This window comes from Giraffa tippelskirchi, chromosome 4 (assembly GCF_054371585.1).
Source record: "Giraffa tippelskirchi isolate mGirTip1 chromosome 4, T2T-mGirTip1v1.2.pri, whole genome shotgun sequence".
Lineage (NCBI taxonomy): Eukaryota > Metazoa > Chordata > Mammalia > Artiodactyla > Giraffidae > Giraffa > Giraffa tippelskirchi.
The window spans coordinates 170,371,426-170,390,089 of NC_137278.1; the positions used below are offsets into that span (position 1 = coordinate 170,371,426).

General features: G+C 43.2%; 1 non-coding gene across 1 annotated transcript; it reads right to left on the minus strand.

Annotated features, from left to right (window-relative positions):
• Window positions 1-6,815: 6,815 nt before the first annotated feature.
• Window positions 6,816-6,888, minus strand: TRNAR-CCU (transfer RNA arginine (anticodon CCU)). Its single transcript has one exon. It is a non-coding gene; the product is annotated as a tRNA-Arg (tRNA).
• Window positions 6,889-18,664: the final 11,776 nt, after the last annotated feature.

The window sequence follows — 18,664 nt, forward strand, 5'->3', positions numbered from 1 at the left end:
CATCTCTCTTTCTCCCTCTGCTCAGAGAATGAAGACACATCCAGCGATGCCCTAGCAGAGAATGTCGCTCTGTGGCAGCTGAGGAAGCACTCAGGTACCAGATGTCCACCATCTCTCAAGCCAGATCTCCATCCCTCTCTAAGGATGATGTCAGAGGCACTGAAAACAACCTAATTTCCCAACTGCCTATTATTGATTCACCCAACAAATATTTATTGAGTGTTTACTATATTCTGGGCACTGGGCCACATCCTGGGGACACAGCAGGGATAAGACAGTTCACGGAGGATAAATAATGAACATGTTTATAAACGAGTGAAAATAATTTCAGATGTGACACATATAATAATGAGGGTCCTCCAACAGAAAGGAACTAGGAGAATAAGGAGGGCTAGCCTACTACTTTAGACAGACTTCTCTGAGGAGGTGACTTTGCAGTCAAGACCTGAAGGATGGAGTGGAGCCATCTGTGTAAACAGAAGAGAGAAGAGCACCACAAGCAAAGTCAAAGGCTCCAAGGCAGGAAAGCTTGAATGCAGGAGTGGAAGACCAACAGGAAGCTAGGGTAAGAGCTGTTATCCCATTTGAAAGATGAGCAAACTGAGGCCTGGTGAGTTGGAGTGACTTGGCTAAGATCTCAGGGAAACTTTTGAGTGGCATTTATTAAACAGATATCTCCAAATGGATCGTGATGTAGTAAACAGTGTCCCAAGGTCTTTGTCAGAGAGCAGCCTTCACTGCACCTCTCCCTCCCATTCAGTCTCACTCAGGATATTCCCAGAAGAACATCACAGTCAACTCCCAGGGAGCTGACCACAGTGCCACCAGATGGAGATGATCATCTGAACTAAGGCAAGACTATGAGAAAGGAAGGGAGATGCTCTCTGAACAGGGGAGCACCTCTCTGCTTTCAAGTGTCCAGAGAACAGCGGAGATGGAAATGGCGCATCAAATGACATGATCAACAGGGCAGGTGGCTGGTTTGTTTTCCCAAAAGCATCAGCTGATCTCAGGAGCTGGCTTAGGATTCCACTGTATGATGTCTGTTAAGGGAAAGTCCTCTGTGGTCTGTTTATTTGTTTTTGGCTGTGCCATGTGAGATCTTAGTTTCCCAACCAGGGATGGAACCCATACTCCCTGCATCAAAAGTAGGGAGTCTTAACCACTAGACTACCAGGGAAGTCCCTGTGGTCTCTCCATGTCATTAATAGTTCAACAAACTAATCTCTGAGAAATTATTTTATCCCTCAGTCTGGGTTCATCCCTCCCCTCTAAATTGGAATCTGTACCCAGTAAGCACCTAGTAAGTATCAGTGGAGTGAATGAGCAGGGTAAATGCAGAAAGAGAAGAATGCAAAAGTGCATATGCCTATTCGTTCATTTAGTTGTTATTTATCAATAAACACTGCATGCCTGACATCTGTCTAGCATTCTGCTAGATATGAGTGGGGAGGAGATAAAAGATGGTGAAGACAGATTTGTTGATTCATGCACTCACTCACCTGTGTTGGGCACCTGGATTAGCATTTCACATCGCATTGTATTTATGTGGTTTCATTTTATACTAACAGCAGCCTTTTAAAAGCAAAATCTTCTTACTGTGAGTTGACTGAGCCAACTATGAGCCAAGTGAGTTGGGTCACTTGCTGTGAGCCAACTATGAGTTGAAATCAAACCTGACCATCAGTATAACCTCAGGCAAGTTATTTAACCTCTTTTTTTCCATCAGAAAAAAATGGCAACAAATTATTGCACTTCTTCCTATGTTTCTGAAAGCCTTTATCCAGTAACATGTGAAAGGGGCTGAGCAGAGATCTCAGCGTATGGTATGCATTCAGTGATTGGTAGCAAGTCTCATTATTATAACAGATATTATTTTTGATCCTCCTTGGAGTAGGTATTCTGTTCCCATTTTATAGAGCTGAAAGTCAGGGAAAATCACATGGCCAAGTATCTCAAGGAGCCAGAACTAAGTTTGAGCCTTGGCCATCCATGACAAAAATCTTGCAAGCTCATACCCTCTGCTTCCAAATAAAGCATTTGGGAGGCTGTTCAGATGACAGAGTAGAAATTTTTCCATCTGATGCTTACTTTTTAGATGGGGTCACTGACCAGTTGGAGGTTAAGCAGATTGCCCAAAGTCAACAGTTTTGGTGGAGCTTGGATTCAAACCCAACTCTCTTGGGTTCTTGGGTTCTCAGTCTGTGTTAGACAATGTATTTAACTCCAAAGATGCGAACTGAAATAAGGCTCAAGCCCTTCCTCTGAAGACACACAGCCTAGGGAGGATTGGATGATTAGAATGAAGATGGTTCTCCTGCAAAGAAAAACTCTTGGGGAACCTGACTATAGTCTTCACAAATAGATGTAGGACTGTCCTTTGAAAAGGGGAGGCAACACAATAAGATAGCACAACACATGGACTTTAAAGTCAGGCAAACCCAGTTTCAAGCCCCCCTCCATCACTTTCAAGCTTTGTGATCTTGAGGAAGTCATTTAATGTCTCCAAGTCTCAGTTTCTTTGTCTCTAAAATGGACATGATAACCTCTCCATACTGCTCACAGCCAATCAGAAATGGGCTTTGTCCTTAGTCTTGCCCCTTCCCAAGATATGTAAATCAAAGGAGTCTAAAGTCTATGTTCCATGAGGGCAAGTACTCCAAGGTCTTGTCTATTGTGGTATTCCTCATGGCTGGCACATGGCATGGGCACCATGTGGAAGAGGAGAGTGGGACAGAGCAGGCCCCCAGGCACAGAGGAAAGCATGAGAAAAGTCATGGAATTATGAAACATTGGGCAACATTCATAAAATTGGAAATAAAATAAGCAACAGGTATGTTTGTCTCTAAGAAGGTACATGGGGGGAAGGTAGGCAGAGTCATCAACAGAGGATGGGGAGTCAGGCAGCTGTGGACCATACCAAGGATCTGCCTTTTCCTACCTGTTTCCTTACCTGGAGTTGAGCATCAAATCTGCCCACTCTCACATTTCTTGCAAGGGTGCTGGGGTGGACACTGAGTTGTCTACTGAAGGCTATTTATAACCAATTTCTCCTTGACTTCCTCTATTAGAAAGGTTGAAAAGCTAAAACAATCTATTTGCCACCTGCCTGGGGAGTTTTTTAAATGGTTCTGGCCAGTGAAAAGGAACAGAAGCCCCAGGGGATCTTTTCTTTTCTAGGAGAAGTCGTGTGTATGTGTGTACATGCTATTGTGTGTATCTCTTTCTGCATTTGCCTCTTTCCCCTTCTAACCTACTAGAAGACTCCTGGGGATGCAGCACCCACTGTGTGGCTGTGAAGTGATGAGCATTAAGGTGTAGCTCCACGTGGTAAGCAAGGTGGAGTGCTTGCTGTCTTTTACAAACAATCCTTTAAGTCATGATGGAGAGTTTTCCATCCTTGGTAGCCAAAAGCAACCCCAGTACACACAAAAACTGGCCAGCCATCCTATCTAAGTAGCCCTGCTCTGGCCAGATCTTTGCTGATTTCCCTGCCTCTTCTTCGCCTTAGACCAAGCTTCTAGATGTTTCCAACTGGAGTCCTCAAGATGCCCCCCATCTGCTCCCACGAGATTTAGACTTCATTTCCAAACCATCATCCTGGCCTAGTGACCAGGATAGTCCCTTTGGCCTTCTGACTAGGGCACAAGGAATGTCTTTATCAGGGTGAGACTCAAGGTGGAGACGGCTTACACACTGAAGTAACCCAGATTTTGCAGTTTCATCTAGTGCTGCTTCCCGACAACTCTGTCTGCCACGTTGCAAACACCACACCACCTGGAAGATCAAGCTCCAGCGAGGCCTTTCCTGGAATTACGCTGTAGCGGGGACAAATGTCAATATGTTTATCCTTATGCTTTTTCTCTTCCACGTTGCCTGGAGAATAATTAGAATTATGATGATCTTTTTACTGCCGTCTTTTTACTTCCTCAGTAAGCTCTTTAAAACCAAAGAGATAGACCCAAGGGAAGCTGGTGATGCTGCTTATGCCATAACAACAAGCCAGAAAAAGAACAGGGAGCCAAAACACCCTGTCACCTGGGAGACCAGAGGATAGCTCCTTCATGTCTGGGAAAATTTTGCAAAGACTAGGAAATGGGCAAAATCAAGTGTCCTGCCAGTGGAGTTCTGGGTTTTACCTAGATCTCAAAGGGATTATCTTCTACCAGGATGAACACCTTAAACAGATCTCAATCAACAAAGCTATTTTCCAGCTTTATAGAAGTTGTACGAAACTCACAGTGATGAAAATGATCCTTGTCCATGATGATGGAAATGAACTTTAACTGGTAGAGATATAATTGATTTCTACCCAATAAGGAAAAACTAACCCCAGCCATTCCATTTTATTGCCCAATAGCAGTGGAGCTCACTCATGTGTCATCTGGGTCCAAGAAAGCATCTGTCCAAGATGCTTTCAGGGAGTCTGTTAGATCAAAACCATTTTCATATTAATATCATTTACCTGTTTTTCTCTCATTTCCTCATAGGTATATACGGTGCCTTTTGGGGAGCTAAATGACTTGCGATGTTACTATCATTGCTCTGATGGCTTATGGAATGAGTGCTTGTTGGTATGTTCCTGTGTTTTTAAATGTCCTCAGTTTTAATTTCTAACATAGTAAATATTGGTAGATCTAACCCACATAAACAAAACTCCTTGAGGTCTTGCATAAGCTTTAAGAGTGTAAAGGGATCCTGAGATGGAAACTTTTGAGAACTGCTACCCTACAGAATATTAACTAATTTTGCATTATACTAACTAATTTTGCCTCTATGAGAAATTTCATCTCAGCAGTCTTGTATGAGATGTATGTGTGGTTTTAATATCTTACTGGCCCTATATTAATTAATGAGTCAAATAAAATCTTTGTTCATATTACATCTGTACAAGTGTTGTATTTTTAACTTTTAAAAAAATTTACCCTTTAGGGACCTCTCTGGTGGTCCAGTGGCTAAGACTCCTCATTCCCAATGCAGGGGACCTGGGTTTGATCCCTGGTCAAGGAACTAGATCTTGCATGTATCACCTAAAGATCCTGCATGCTACAACTGAAGATCTCATGTGCCACAACTAAGACCTGGCACAGCTAAATAAATAACATTTTTTAAATACCCTTTAACACAGGGTTTGGAGTAGAAGAGAAAGAGGTGAAGAGTGACCGAGGAGAAGGTCAAGGGGCCTGGACCATGCTGAGGACACCCAGGCAGCACTGAGATGGCTGCCACATCCTCCCTGTGTCTAGTGCATGGAGCTGTAGGGAGGTGAGGGGATCAAGTCAGCACCTCAAACCACCCCTCATTGTTCAGACAAGGACAGCACACGGACCCCGACACAGCATACACAGGGTGCTGTGGTCAGTCCAGCAGCAGGGCATCAGCCCAGGCCCAGAGACTTGGCTGAGCCCATCTAGAGTTTCCTGCATGGAAATCCCTCTTTTCAATGGCCCTGTGTTTCTCAAACCCCTTCAAAACACAGTTGAGTTTCTTGACACCCAAAGGATGGTATGGTGTAGAAGAGAAAGTTCTGCTCCCAATTTTAAGGAGGGTGATGTCACACCATCCCCTTTCATGGCTTAAACTCCCAGAGAAGCCAGGAGATCTGCCCCAGGTGACACTGACTCATAGAACAGGTGACAGAAATAGACCGCAGGGACCTCCTCTCCCACCTCAGGACTCTTGCTACTACTTCTATGCCTCGTTATGTTTACAGATCCTATGAATTCTTGTGCTCAACTCTCCTAGGAATTTGTGGAGGCCTTCAGAGCTCCTGGGCTTCCCAGGTGGTTCAGCAGTGAAGAATCCACCTGCCAACATAGGAGACACAAAGGACACGAGTTCAATCCCTGGGTCGGGAAGATCCCCTGGAGGAGGAAATAGCACCCCACTCCAGTATTCTTGCCTAGAAAATTCCATGGGCAGAGGATACTGGTGGGCTACAGCCCACGGGGTTGCGAAGAGACAGACATGACTAAGCACGCACATGTTCTACGTGTTCAGAGTTCCCAGGAGGGAAAAGGGGCATGGCTTTTGTTGCCTTGGCTCTCACTGGCTGGTCATCCTCACTGAGCCTGGCCTGATTATGGAGACAATAAGAGCAATAAGCTAGCCAGGCCCTGGGCCCTTAAAGGGTGCTGAGCAGATAATGCTGACTCAGAACCCTTTTCTCTTAGAATCAGTCCCTACCTATTGCTCTGAATGGAATCCCAGGGCTGGCCAGGGAAGGAGAGTGGGGTTGAGGGAAACAAGAGAAGAAAGGAGAGCCTCCTCCCAAGTCACATCCGGGTGATAGCATAGCAGATTTTTTTCCCTGAGAAGTAGTTTTATTTTATTTATTATATTTATTTATTAATTGGAGTATAATTGCTTTACAATGTTACATTGGTTTCTGCTGAACAACAATGTGAATCAGCTCTCTGTGTGTATATATGTATATCCCCTCCCTCTTGAGCTTCCCTCTTAAGCCCCCATCCCATCACTATAGGTCATCACAGGGCACTGAACTGAGCTCCCTGTGCTGTACAACAGCCTCTCACCAGCTATCTATTTGACACATGGCAGCGGTGTGTGTGCTCATTTGTGTCCGACTCTTTGTGACACCACGGACTATAGCCGCCAGGCTTCTCTGTCCTTGGGATTCTCCAGGCAAGAATACTGCAGTGGGTTGCCATTTCCCTCCTCCAGGGGATCTTCCCAACCCAAGTACAGAACCCGCATCTCTTATGTCTCCTATATTGGCAGGTGAGTTCTTTACCACTAGCACTACCCGGGAAGCCCAAAAGTTAATTTGGGGCAAGGCTCTCCTGCCCTGACACCACCCCAGGTGGGACTTGAACCCACAATCCCTGGCTTAGGAGGCCAGTGCCTTATCCATTAGGCCACTGGGGCATTTACACATGGTAATGTATACATGTCAATGTTATTCTCAATTCCTCCCACCCTTTCCTTCCCCTGCTGTGTTCATAAGTCTGCTCTCTACATCAGCATCTTTATTAGAGCAGATTTTTTTTTCAAGGTAATCTTTTAAAGTGTGTGTGTGTGTGTCAGTGTGTGTGTGAGTACACAATATCTTTTTGATGTAGCAGACACAACATGATAAATGTATAAGTATTCCCAGGGTCCCTGCTCCATCTTGATGCTGAGTTGGGGGAATCTTGCCTGCAACCTCAGCCTACTACAACCCTCCTTCACTGGGGAGAAGCAGAAGGAATACTAATGACATCTGAGAAGCTAAAATCATCCACATCAGGGGTCTCCAAACTATGGCCTGTGGGCCCATTACAACCCTTTTCCTGTTTTTCATACATTCCGTGAGCTAAGACTAGTTTTTAAATGTTTGAATGATTCAGACAAAAATCAAAAAATAATAATAATTCATGATCCACGAAAATGACATGATATTCAAATTTCAGTGTCCACAGAGTTGTACTGAAACACAGCCATGCTCACTCATTTCCTTCTTGTCCGAAGCTGCTGCAGAGATAGTGTCAGAGCTGAGTAGTTGGAACCAAAACTCTGTGGTTTGCAAAGCCGGAACTATTTCCAGTCTAGCTCTTTACAGAACTTTGCCAACCCTGATCTACATGATAAGCTAGGAGAGAAAAAGTGTTAGTCACTCAGTCGTGTCCAACTCTTTGTGACCCAGAGGACTGTAGCCCTCCAGGCTCCTCTGTCCATGGGATTTCCCAGGCAAGAGTACTGGAGTAGGTAGCCATTCCCTTCTCCAGGGTATCTTTCCAATCCAGGGATCAAACCCAGGTATCCCAAAATGCAGGCAGATTTTTCACCATCTGAGCGAATATGATAAGCTAGGAGAGAGGTAGTATAGAATTCAGACAAGTTGAATGTCAAGATGAATGTGGGGGGTTGGAGGAACTTAAGGGGAAAGCAAAGATATTTAGCAGTGAGGGGAATCAGCCACCACCACTATAATGATACTGAGAGCATTTCAGAGGGTCTTCATAATGTTTTAGTGTTTTGAGACTGTTGTTGTTTAACTGCTGGACTCTTTGTGACACCATGGACTGTAGCTCGCCAGGCTCCCCTCTCCAAGGGATTTCCCAGACAAGAATACTGGAGCGGGTTGCCATTTTTTTCTCCAGGGGATCATCCCCACCAAGGGATCTCCTGCATTGCTGGTGGATTCTTTGCCACTGAGCCACCAGGGAAATCCCATTTTGAAAATAGTCTGATCAGAAGTCGGTAATCTTTTTTCTTATGATTACAAACATACAGTAAAAATATTAAAACATATAAGAGAGGGACTTTCCTGATGGTCCAACTGTGCTCCCAATGCAGGGTGCCCAGGTTTGACCTCTGATCAGGGAACTAGATCCCACACACCACGACTAAGAGTTTGCATGACTCAACAAAAGATTCTGCATGCCGTAACTAAGACCCAGTGCAGCCAAACAAATATTTTTTAAAAGCATATATGAGAGTTGTTTTTTAGTTGCTCAGTTGTGTTCAACTCTTTGTGACCGCATGGACTATAGCCCGCCATGCTCCTCTGTCCATGGGAGTCCCCAGGCAAGAATACTGGAATGGGTTGCTTTGCTCTCCTCTAGGGGATCTTCTTGACCCAGGGATCAAACCTGTGCCTCTTGCATCTCCTCCACTAGGTAAGCCCATATCTGAGAGTAATATACACCAAATTCAAGACATAATGAAAGGGGGAGATAGGAGGGAAAGGGGAGATGGAACTGTAGCAGTAATACATGATTTGTTACATTTTTTTAAATTTACCTATCTAAAGAAAATAAGCCAATATGTAATAAAAGATGAAAAGATTGTTTAGTGGTAGAGATAAAACCAAATAATTGATTTTTTTTTTTAAGTTGCCTCTGGAGTGGAGGACGAGGAATATAAAAGGCCAAGCAAGAGTCTTGGTTATAAATTCTTCTACACAATGTTGGTTTTTTTCTGGCTACTATAGTACTATAGTATGTACTATCATTTTGCCCTGAATCTAAGACATACATTTTTTTTCCACATTTTAGCATCTCTAAAATAAGGATGGATTTTACCATTGATTATAGAATACAGTCATCAGAGTTTTTCTTTTCTTGATGTTAAAAATCTTACAATCAGTGGTTATCTTAGGTTTTCTTTCAAAGGGACAAATAAAGAGGATTCTCTTTTTCTGGCATCCCATCGAGAGACCAAGAGAAAAATGAAGCATTGTTCTTTGCCTTCAGGTTGTGTTAAAAGATAAACTGAGGCATATTAAAAACTTTAAGAGTTTATTCGAGCAAAAAGCAATTCAAATGGGCAGCCGGAAATAAGAAGTGGTGAGGAGTAGGCATCAGTGGGATAGAAGCTTGGAGAAACTTTCAACAAATATATATTAACACATATATGTGTAATCTAGGGGCTTTCCCGGTGGCTCAACAGTAAAGAACACGCTGGTCAATACAGGAGACGCAGGTTCGATCCCTGAGTCAGAAAGATCTCCTGGAGGAGGAAATGGCAACCCACTCCAGTATTCTGGCCTGGGAAACCCCATGGACAGAGGACCCTGGTGGGCTACAGGCCATGCAGTCACAAAGAGTCGGACATGACTGAAGCGACTGAGTACACATGGACGTGGAATCTAGAAAAATGGTGCATACGACCTTACTTGTTAAGCAGAAATAGAGACACAGACGTAGAGAAAACATGCATGGACACCAAAGGGGGAAAGGAGGGTTGGGAGACTGCGATTGACATATATACACTATTGATATTGCACATAAAATAGGTAACCATGAGAACCTGCTGTACAGCAGAGAGAACTCTACTCAGGGCTCTGGAAGCAAAAGTGAAAGTCACTCAGTCCTGTCTGACTCTTTGCGACCCCATGGACTATGCAGTCCTTGGAATTCTCCAGGCCAGAATACTGGAGTGGGTAGCCTTTTCCTTCCCCAGAGGATCTTCCCAATGCAGGGATTGAACTCAGGTCTCCCTCATTGCAGGCAGATTCTTTACCAGCTGAGCCACAAGGGAAGCCCTTGCACTCTGTGGTGACCTAAACGGGAAGGAAATCCAAAAATGAGAGGATGCATGTATATTTATAACTGATTCACTTTTCTGTACAGCAGAACTCTGTACAGATAGAGTACAGAAAGAGACGTCTCTCTTGGTTCTTAACATCCCCCCTTTTTAAACTGACACAACATCGTAAAGTAACTATGCTCCAACAAAAAATGTTTTTCAAAAAACAGGCACAGTTCAGAAAGTTTAGAAAAAGCTACGTTAATAATAAAAATAGCTTTTACTGAGTGCTTCTCTGTGCTGGTCAGGTACTAGGTGCTTTATATTCCTCATTTAATACCTCATTTAATTCTCTCAATAAATCTATAAGATAAGGAATAAATAAATAAAAGAGGCAGAAGCAAAGTAAGAAAATTGTTGATTCGCTGTGGCTTAAAGCACAGTTGGCAGTTTGTGATTTGTTGTCCTTTGGTTTCAATTCTGTAACCTGAAGCAAGCACAGGGTTAGATTTTGGCATGCTCACATAGATAGCCATGGAATTAGAGCCACCTGATTGGGGGCAGGAGGAGAAGGGGACGACAGAGGATGAGATGGTTGGATGGCATCACTCGATGGACATGGGTTTGGGTAGACTCCAGGAGTTGGTGATGGACAGAGGCCTGGCATGCTGCAATTCATGGGGTCACAGAGTCGGACACGACTGAGCGACTGAACTGAACTGAACTGATTAGTTTAACAATTAATTAATTGCTTAATTAATTTAAAAATTGACTAAGAATGTCTCTAAGTGAGACAACTGCCTTGAGCCTGAGCCACATGGAATCCCAGGATTTATCTGTGTTTAATAAAGTGTTAGTCGTTGACTGACTCTATGCGACCCCATGGACTGTAGCCCTCCAGGCTCCTCTGTCCATGGAATTCTCCAGGCAACAATACTGGAGTAAGTAGCCATTTCTTTCTTCAGGGAATTATCTGATGGGAGCAGGAGAGCTTGGGTGATACACATTGGTTATAAACATCTCTTCTTAGGAAAAGAAGACAGCAAAAACCAGATTAAGTCATTTTGAGTCAGAAGATGTGATGAATCAGAGAAAACTTTGTGCTGGTCAGCAGAACCTGACCTGAGGAAAAAAAATTGTTCTAATTCCTAAATGTTATTAAACTGTCTTTGCCAAAGTAAAATAAAAGTACAAAGTAAAATAAAGTACAGAGTCAGTAGTAATTAAGCCCTCTTTCCTCTGGGTTGGTCTCAGAAGTAAGAGATTCTATTAAGAAGCAAGCCCACTTCCTGATAAAACCATCGCATGGGAGACAGCAGAAAGCGATTCGTGCTCCGTGGAATAGAGCGGGGGCAAAGGAGATGGTGACGAAAGATCTGAGCCTCGGGTGAAAGATTAGGACCGCAGAGGTTAGCACAAAAAAATCCATCCTGTTCAGAAGAAACCCTGAGACTCAACCCAGTTCTTCTCTTGTTCTTCTAGCATGCAAGAGAACAGAAGACTGAGGGGGCAGGCAGTCCCTGGAGCCAGATAAGGAGATGCCATTCCCTTGATTTAAGTGTTTAGTTTAAGAACGTTGAATTCAGTACCCACTCGGGTAATGTGTGGAGCCTTTCATTCAGCAGATATTTTCTGAGCAAACGCTGGGTGCTCTTCTAGGGACCTAAGATAAAGACCTCTTTCTTGGTTCTCATAATTTAAACTCTACTTAAATGATGTCCATTAATACTCTCAAAAATCCTATGAGGTGGTAGAGCTATCAGCACCCCTATGTTACAGATGATGAACTGAAGCTCAGAGAGGCTAAGTCACTTGCCCAAGGTTACCCAACTAGCAAATAACAGAGCTGAGATTTGAACCTACAGCATCAATGCTCAGAGTCTATGCTCTTAATCACTCTGCTATGTCACTCCTCTAGATGAAAGTGAAAATGAATGCCTGAAAACTGCTCTGTTCACATAAAAGTCACTCTAAAACAGGTGGTAAAAACTGAGTTTTACATGTGATCTAGCAATCCCACTCTTGGATGGATATATGGAAAAGATGAAAACTCTAATTCAAAAAGATACATGTACCCCAATGTCCATAGCAGCACTATTTACAAGAGTCAAGACATGGAGGCAACCTAAGCGTCCATGGGAAGAGGAATAGATGGACAAAGGAAGATGAAGGGATAGATAGACAAAGGAAGATAGATAAAGATAGATAAATGAATAATATATATATATATATATACACACACACATACATATATATATGTGCACACACATATATATACACATAATGGAATATTAGTTATAAAAAAGAATAAAATAATGTCATTTGCAGCAACATGAATGGACCCAGAGGTTATCACACTGAATGAAGTAAGTCAGATAAATCAGACAAATATTATATAATATCACTTATAAAAAATGAGTGTTAATCACTCAGTCATGTCCGACTCATCACAACCCCATGGACTATAGCCTGTCAGGCTCCTCTATCCATGGAATTCTCCAGGCAAGAATACTGGAGTGGGTAGCCATTCCCTTCTCCAGGGGATCTTCCCAACCCAGAGATCAAACCCCAGTCTCCTGCATTACAGGTAGATTCTTCATCGTCTGAGCCACTATAGGTGGAATCTAAAGCAAACTGATGATTACCAAAGGGGAAAGGAGGAGGATAAATTAAGAGTTTGAGGTTAACAGATACACATTACTGTATATTAATATACTGTGTATATATACTTCTATACAAACACTTCTATACCTACAGATATACACTACTACATATAAAATAGATAAACAGCTAGGACCTACTGTATAGCATAAGAAATTATAGTCAATATCTTATAATAATCTATAGTGGAAAAGAATCTGAAAAAGAATAGATATATATGTATAACTTAATCACTTTGCTGAATACCTGAAACTAACTCAACATTGCAAATCACCTATACTTCGGTTTTCTTTAAGTCTGGGTTTTGTAAATCAGACAAGAGTTAGAATTCCTTCCCACTGCTGGCTTCTGTCTCCATGAAGGCAGGGACCATGCCTAACCTGGCATCTTTGGATTCTCTAGCATCAAGCCCAAGACATAGTGATACTCAGTAAATATTTGCTGATTGAATGAAGGAATGAATTCATTTACCAGCAAAAGGATCTTGGAAGAACCCCCTAATCTGTCTTCCCTCTGGTTCCTCCCATGTATCTGTTCCTCCTTAGAGATATTGTGAAACTTCAATGAAGTATTTCAGATAAATACCACAAGGCCTAAACTATAGTAGTTCAGTTCAGTTGCTCAGTCATGTTCAACTCTTTGCGATCCCATGGACTGCAGCACGCCAGGCTTCCCTGTCCATCACCAACTCCCGGAGCTTACTCAAACTCTTGTCCATCGAGTCAGTGATGCCATCCAATCATCTCATCCTTTGTCATCCCCTTCTCCTCCTGCCTTCAATCTTTCCCAGCATCAGGGTCTTTTCAAATGAGTCAGTTCATCGCATCAGGTGGCTCAAGTATTGGAGTTTCAGCTTCAATATCAGTCCTTCCAATGAATGTTCAGCACTGATTTCCTTTAGGATGGACTGGCTGGATCTCCTTGCAGTCCAAGGGACTCTCAAGAATCTCCTCTAACACCACAGTTTAAAAGCATCAATTCTTTGGCTCTCAGCTTTCTTTATAGTTCAACTCTCACATCCATACATGACTACTGGAAAAACCATAGCTTTGACTAGATGGATCTTTGTTGGCAAAGTAATGTCTCTGCTTTTTAATAGGCTGTCTAGGTTGGTCATAGTTTTTCTTCCAAAGAGCAAGCATCTTTTAATTCCATAACTCCAGTCACCATCTGCAGTAATTTTGGAGCCCAAAAAAATAAAGTCTCTCACTATTTCCACTGTTTCCCCATCTATTTGCCATGAAGTGATGGGACCAGATGCCATGATCTTAGTTTTCTGAATGTTGAGTTTTAAGCCAACTTTTTCACTCTCCTCTTTCACTTTCATCAAGAGGCTCTTTAGTTCTTCTTCGCTTTCTGCCATAAGGGTGGTGTCATCTGCATATCAGAGGTTATTGATATTTCTCCCGGAAACCTTGATTCCAGCTTGTGCTTCATCCAGCCTGACATTTTGCATGATGTACTCTGCATATAAGTTAAATAAGCAGGGTAAAGATACAGCCTTGACGTACTCCTTTCCCAATTTGGAACCAGTCTGTTCCATGCCCAGTTCTAACTGTTGCTTCTTGACCTGTATACAGATTCTCAGGAGGCAGGTCAGGTGGTCTGGTATTCCCATCTCCTTCAGAATTTTCTAGTTTGTTGTGATCCACACAGTCAAAGGCTTTGACTTAGTCAATAAAGCAGAAGCAGATGTTTTTCTGGAACTCTCTCACTTTTTCGATGATACAGTGGATGCTGGCAACTTGATCTCTGGTTCCTCTGCCTTTTCTAAATCCAACTTGAACATCTGGAAGTTCACGGTTCACGTACTGTTGAAGCCTGGCTTGGAGAATTTTGAGCATTACTTTGCTAGTGTGTGAGATGAGTGCAACTGTGCAGGAGTTTGAGCATTCTTTGGCATTGCCTTTCTTTGATATTGAAATGAAAACTGACCTTTTCCAGTCCTGTGGCCACTGCTGAGTTTTGCAAATTTGCTAGCATATTGACTGAAGCACTTTCACAGCATCATCTTTCAGGATTTGAAATAGCTCAACTGGAATTCCATCACCTCCACTAGCTTTGTTCGTAGTGATGCTTTCTAAGGCCCACTTGACTTCTCATTCCAGGATGTCTGGCTCTAGGTGAGTGATCACACCATTGTGGTTATCTGGGTCATGAAGATCTTTTTTGTATAGTTCTGTGTATTCTTGCCACCTCTTCTTAATATCTTCTGCTTCTGTTAGGTCCATACCATTACTGTCCTTTATTGTGCCTATCTGTGCATGAAATGTTCCCTTGGTATCTCTAATTTTCTTGAAGAGATCTCCAGTCTTTCCCATTCTGTTGTTTTCCTCTATTTCTTTGCATTGATCCCTGAGGAATGTTTCTTATTTCTCCTTGCTGTTCTTTGGAATTTTTCATTCAAATGGATAAGCCTCTTATCTTTATCCATCAGAGGACAGACAGAATGAAAACCACAATCACAGAAAACTAATCAAACTGATCACATGGACCATAGCCTTGTTTAACTGAGTGAAACTATGAGCCATGCCATGTAGGGCCACCCAAGACGGACAGGTCATGGTGGAGAGTTCTGACAAAATGTGGTCCACTGAGAAGGGAATGGCAAACCACTTCAGTATTCTTGCCTTGAGAACGCCATGAACAGTATGAAAACCCATAGTAACTGCTCAGTAAATAAATCTGATGCCCCGGCCATGTGTCACACTCCTGGAGCACAGTGCTTGGCATAAAGTAAGTTCTCCATGAATATTATTTATTATTTCTGTTGTCCTCTAGATGGGAAAACACATACTCTAAGAAAACCAGAGGAATCCTGACCTAAAGATGGGCTTGGAGCTACCCAACTTTCCACTAGGATGTTCTGTCTCTTCCAAGGCTATCCATCATGGTTTAAGCCATAGCATCACATAAGGGAGCTGGAAGAAGTCCTCCTCCTCACCCCTTTCTCCCTCCCCATCCTCACAGTGGAGCCCAGCATGGCAACAACAACTTCCAGTCCAACCCACCCATTTTATACAGGAAGGAACTGAGACTCAGGGAGGAAACCGATTACACAGCCCCAAGATCATACAACCAGCTCCTAGCAGGGCTGAGAGCAGGACTTTGTCCTCTGTTCTTGATGGAGGAATAAAAGAATCACCAAAAAAAGCATTTATGACCTCCATAAGCCAGGGATGGAAATGATGGGAAGAGAAGAGGAAATGGAATTTCCTGTTGCCTGGAGCAACCCAAGGTCATCAGTCCTTGGAAGAAAGTAATAAACAATGGGGAGATTTGAATGCTTGCTAGCTGGACCCCAGCTGGAATCTTCCAGCCCGGCCCTGGGGTGGCATGGTGCTCTTGGAGCTGGCTTACCCTCCCCTACTTTTTCAGCTGAATGTCTTCCATTATCTTTCCTCCCTCTCACCATTGTTTGCCACGTCATAGCCTCCTAAAAGAGACACTGGGCAAATCAGAGGGAGCTGGGTCCAGAGGGACATCTAAACTCTTCAATAATAGGCATAGTACTGACCCTGGCCATCACCCTGCCCACCAACCAGAGGACTAGAGCAGGAATATGTCCCTCTAGTTGATCTTGCAGTGATCTATGGGGGTCTTGAAGGAAGGGTCCAGGGTGACCAGGCCGTGAGGGAGGGCAATATGGATTCTTGAAATATCATTGGCTGTTTATGGACCACCAATATGGAACTGTTTCACTCTTTTAATACCCAGTGGTGGCTGAAATTCTGCATTGACTAAAGTCAGACTCCAGACTACCGTCCAGCTCCCGGTTGGACACCTCCAGGGCCCCAGCTGGCATTCAAGGCCATCCAAAATCTATCTGTCCCCTGCATCACTTTCTAGGGTCATCTCCCACTGCCTCTCTCTGCATGAGGCTGTACGGTATCATGAAAAAGGCAATGGATGCAGTATCAGAAAGATCTGGATTAAAATTCTTGCTCTGCCACTTACAACTTACAAACTCAGGGGAACTCAGGATAAGTTCTCTGAGACTGATTCATAACAAAGGATAAGCAGCCATCAAATGTCTGGCACCGTTTCAAGCTCTAAGTGCTCACTTAGGACTCACAACCTCCCTGTAAAGAAGATCCCATCCATAGACTTATTTTATAGACAAGGACACTGAGGCACCAGGGCTAGTTCAACAGCTTGTCCAAGGTCATCAGCTTCCCAGGTACAGAATGAGAAACCTGCCAAGGTCAATCCTGTGCATTTGACTACATCTTTATATGACCCCCATTAAGTGGGGCTAGTGAAAATAAACTGTGAATGGGTACTGATAGCTCTAAAACTTCCATGCAAATGGACTCTTGGATGGATGGGTGGGTGGCACATGGCTGAACAGAAAATACTATGTATTTTTTTCTATTATTAATTTTTTAAAATTTTTACAATGTTGGTTGATTTCTGCCATACAACAATGCAAACTGCACATACATAATTATACATAATCCCCTCCTTCCCTAGCCTCCCTACCTTCCCAACATCCTATCCCTCCAGGTCATCATAGAGCACCAGACTGGGCTCCCCGTGTTACACAGCAACTTCTCACCAGCTATCCATCTTATTTACACCTGATAGTTGATGTTACTCTCTTAATTTGTCCCACTTTTTCCCTCCCCCATGTGCACAAGTTCATTCTCTACATCCACATCTCCATTCCTTCCCTGCAGATAGGAGGTTCGGGAGGAGGGAATTCCAGGCATGGGGCTATTCCCTGCCCGATGGGAGAAGCATGCAGGCCCCCCACTGTGGGCTCTTCCACTGGAGCCAAATCAAAGGTCATAAGCCCATATCACAGTATGGAACCTCAAAACCATTTCATCAGCTTCCAAATCCCAGTCAGATCAGGGAAACAGAGGCAACATAAATCGTGTTTCATTGAGACCAGAGGCCCTGCAGCCAATCTGCCACTCCCTCTGTGTAAACTTGGGCAAAGTATTTAACTGCCTGATGACTCAGTTTTCTCCTCTGGGGACAAAAACAACAACAACAACAACAACAACAGCAAAACAAACTTTTCTGAGGGGTGTGTGTGTTTGTCTGTGTGTGTGTGAACAGAGTATAGCACCTGACTCCAGCTAAGTCTAAAACTCTGTAATCCTGGGCTTTAGGGAAGGGTTGATATGCCAGCAAATCTGGAAAACTCAGCAGTGGCCACAGGACTGGAAAAGGTCAGTTTTCATTCCAGTCCCGAAGAAAGGCAATGTCAAAGAATGCTCAAACTACCACACAATTGCACTCATCTCACATGCTAGTAAAGTAATGCTCAAAATTCTCCAAGCCAGGCTTCAGCAATACGTGAACCATGAACTTCCAGATGTTCAAGCTGGTTTTAGAAAAGGCAGAGGAACCAGAGATCAAATTGCCAATATCCGCTGGATCATCGAAAAAGCAAGAGAGTTCCAGAAAAACATCTATTTCTGCTTTAGTGACTATGCCAAAGCCTTTGACTGTGTGGATCACAATAAACTGTGGAAAATTCTGAAAAAGATGGAAATACCGGACCATCTGACCTGTGTCTTGAGAAACCTGTATGCAGGTCAGGAAGCAACAGTTAGAACTGGACATGGAACAACAGACTGGTTCCAAATAGGAAAAGGAGTACGTCAAGGCTGTATATTGTCACCCTGCTTATTTAACTTATATACAGAGTACATCATGAGAAACACTGGGCTGGAAGAAACACAAGCTGGAATCAAGATTGCCAGGAGAAATATCAATAACCTCGGATATGCAGATGACACCACCCTTATGGCAGAAAGCGAAGAACTAAAGAGCCTCTTGATGAAAGTGAAAGAAGAGAGTGAAAAAGTTGGCTTAAAGCTCAACCTTCAGAAAACTAAGATCATGGCATCTGGTCCCATCACTTTGTGGCAAATAGATGGGGAAACAGTGGAAACAGTGTCAGACTTTATTTTTTTGGGCTCCAAAATCACTGCTGATGGTGATTGCAGCCATGAAATTAAAAGACGTTTACTCCTTGGAAGGAAGATTATGACCAACCTAGATAGAATATTTAAAA